Below are 3,300 nucleotides of genomic sequence, written 5' to 3' on the forward strand. Positions count from 1 at the left end.
CACTTTGGAAAATCAGAAGTGATTGTTATAAGAACAGACAAGCAAAGGCAGATGGTTACGCTAAATTGGTAGAAAAGATGAAAGAAATAGAGCCAAAAGCGAACAGAAGCTTGGTAGTGAGAAAAATTAATACTTTTAGATCAAATTACAGGAGGGAACTGAGAAAAGTGTTGAAGAGTGAAAAGTCTGGGGCTGGTACAGATGACATATATCTGCCATCGCTATGGTATTTCGACGAACTTGGATTTCTCTACGACCAGGAATGCCAGGAATCCGGATTGTCAACCATTTCGGATGATGATATTGCACGAGAATCCTCGCCTGAAGACCCGGTAAATTTGCATATTCCATTATTATAATTGTTTGTAAGATAGGAAAATAAAAAGTACTATACAATGCAGTTTTATTTCAGTTGTGTCCCTATAATCGAAGAAATTATTAGAAGTGCCTTTGAATAATCCCCTTTTAATTGCATTGGCAGCAAAGTTGCATACCACATGAGAATTAAAAGATATACATTTTGACTAGTCATAATAAAATCAATAACTATTCTGTTGCATAAATATTGAATCAATTTTATGATAGTGGTGGTCAAATCACAAGAAAACATGTTACCAGTGTTATCAACGTTTGGGCTTATTACTGAAAATAGCATTTAAACTTATCTCTTACGGTTTTGGCACATATTGGTGCATCATTTCCATCTATACATTCTAATGGAATGAGTTGGCCATTCTCTAACCCTAAATTTTCAGACGAATGTCTGGTATTTTTATCCTCTAATTCAAAAGGACCTTGCAAATACGCTTCGACATTCCGTTTTTTCAGATAGTTGTGTAGGTAACAGCATGTCAAAGTAATTTTAGATACCTTACTTGGGCATAGATTTACAGCAGATAAAAAAACTCTGAATCGTGAAGCTAGTATTCCAAAGGCATTTTCAACAACCCTACGTGATCGAGATAGCCAATAATTGTAGATTTCTTGTTCCTTTGTCAAATTCCTTTGAGGATATGGTTTCATTAGATTAACCATTAGTGGGAAAGCATCGTCAGCTACTATAACGTATGGCAATATTTCACTGGAAACAGGCAAAGGTTCAGCCATAGGTATACGTAACTTTTGTTCTTTCAGCTTGTGACCAAATTTGCTGTTCATAAAAACTCCTCCATCCGACACTCTACCATTTGCCCCAACATCAACCATAAGGAACTCGCAATCTGCATTGACAAGAGCCATTAAAACAATGCTAAAAGACTTTTTGTAATTATAATAATAAGATCCTGATCCAGCTGGTTTCTTATTACAATATGCTTTCCATCTATGGCGCCCAGGCAATGAGGAAAGCCCCATTTTTCAGCAAATGAGTTTGCCACAGCTTTCCACTCGTCTTCCGTAGTTGGCATCTGTTGAAAGGAAAAAAAGCAAAATTGTCAGAATATAACATACAATAAAAATTGCCCCATATGCATGAAAATGATTAGACTTATAACAATTGGTAGTAGATTAAGTTACCTCTTTTTTTTTCCTCTTATGACAAAGCATAGTAATTTGCTATTGGTTATTGAAATGGAAGTACATTTTATCTCTTCAATTGTGTAATCTAGGTAAACACTAAGAAACACTATAAAATATATATTAAAAATCTTCATTTAATTCTCATTAGCAAAACTTAAAAGAAAAGAAAAACCATACTCGAGTAATGAATATGTTCATATCCTTCAGCAAAAACGATTATTAGTTTTTCATTATTTCCTTTTTTATTTAGGTACCGAGTACATCCAGAGGTCCCTCTCGTGAGGCAAGTTCAGAAGCCAAAAAAAAAATGAGGCAAAATATATCGGAGAAAAGGAAACATGAGCTTCTAGAGATAGCTTGTGAGCAACTTCAGAAGGAGGATGACCCTTCATATCATTTGGCAAAAACCTGGGCCAATGATTTTAATAAACTTAGTGAAGATCAACAAATATTTGCCAAAAAGGCAATTAATGACATATTATACGAAGGGAGATTGGGAAATTTACGAGCAAACTCATTCAGAATAAATAGTGCTGAAAGCCATTCAAAACCGACAAGATTGCAATCGACGGATTCTAAATACACTCATGAACAGCGAAATGCTCTGCCAGTATATTCAACGATTGATGATCTTTTCAGTGATCCACAATACAATGTTTGATTCAACATTTATTTGCATTTTTTGGTGTTGGGATACTTTTGTCAATGGTTTAAGGATGGAATAAATTTTTTACATTGCATTTGTACCATTATTCAAGCATACACTTACCTTGATATAATCTTTCAATACAGATATGAGAGCTTCACATGTCTCCATGATTATAAGTCCAAGGCTTTGAGGCGATATTGCAGTGACGAATTTCAATTCCTCATATGACTGGCCTGTAGCAAGAAAGCGCAAAGTGCTTGAGAGTCTGTTACTTGCAGGGATGGAATCTCTCATAATGGTATTTTCTTTCTTGATTAGTGGTTCCACTCTCTGAAGGAGATCTAGAAATGTTAAATGATCCATCCGCAGATAATTTTCATAGTCTGCAGGTGCTGATATGCTAAGTTCTTGTAAAAGGTTATCGTGTGCAAATGAAGACCGTTTTTTAAACCAATCTTTTATCCACATCCTCCTCCTATGTTTTTTCTTTGTGTTATCACTCTCTAAAGCAATAATAATGGCTAAGCAAGCTTTAAGCTTGTTCATCCTCTTAATGTTCTTATGCTGACTGCCAAAGATTAACTGGTGCATGCACAATCTTTAGGGTCGTTTGTGGGCTCAGCAGGATGATTGCGCATTCATATGATTGCGCATGCATGCATGATCGTCTGTGGGGCCCTTTAGAGTTACTAATCTAACCCAACCTAACTCAACCTAACCTAACCTAAGCTAAAGAAGGGGCATGGCAAAAAATCCGGGGCTGGTGCAATACTAGCATACATCTCGGGAATTTGCAGCCCTGGGCAAGAAGCGGCAATGAACCAAAATGAGGCCTAAAAACCGACATAGATTTCATTTATGTGCGATGTATCGCTGGTGATGCTTATAGTTCTCGATTCGCCCCATAGAATTTAAATTTAGTCTCTTTTAACAGATGTGGATATTTTAGTGTTTGCAGAATTATTGTGATTTTAATGATAGAAGTTGTCTATAGGTTTCCATGAATTACTTGGAAACTCTATTAGAACCGCTATTTAAATTTAATAGGCACATGGATTTCGTTCACTTATATATATATATATATATATATATATATATATATATATATATATATATATATATATATATATATA

The 3,300-nt window shown here is 35.2% G+C and overlaps 1 long non-coding RNA gene across 1 annotated transcript; it reads right to left on the bottom strand.

Annotated features, from left to right (window-relative positions):
* Nucleotides 1-391: 391 nt before the first annotated feature.
* On the bottom strand, nucleotides 392-2,499 carry LOC136840306 (uncharacterized). Its single transcript, XR_010853594.1, has 2 exons — nucleotides 2,288-2,499; nucleotides 392-1,406 (listed from the first exon to the last, which is right to left on the bottom strand). It is a non-coding gene; the product is annotated as an uncharacterized lncRNA (long non-coding RNA).
* Between the last annotated feature and the right edge of the window lie 801 nt (nucleotides 2,500-3,300).

The sequence above is a fragment of the Macrobrachium rosenbergii genome, chromosome 1, assembly GCF_040412425.1.
Source record: "Macrobrachium rosenbergii isolate ZJJX-2024 chromosome 1, ASM4041242v1, whole genome shotgun sequence".
Lineage (NCBI taxonomy): Eukaryota > Metazoa > Arthropoda > Malacostraca > Decapoda > Palaemonidae > Macrobrachium > Macrobrachium rosenbergii.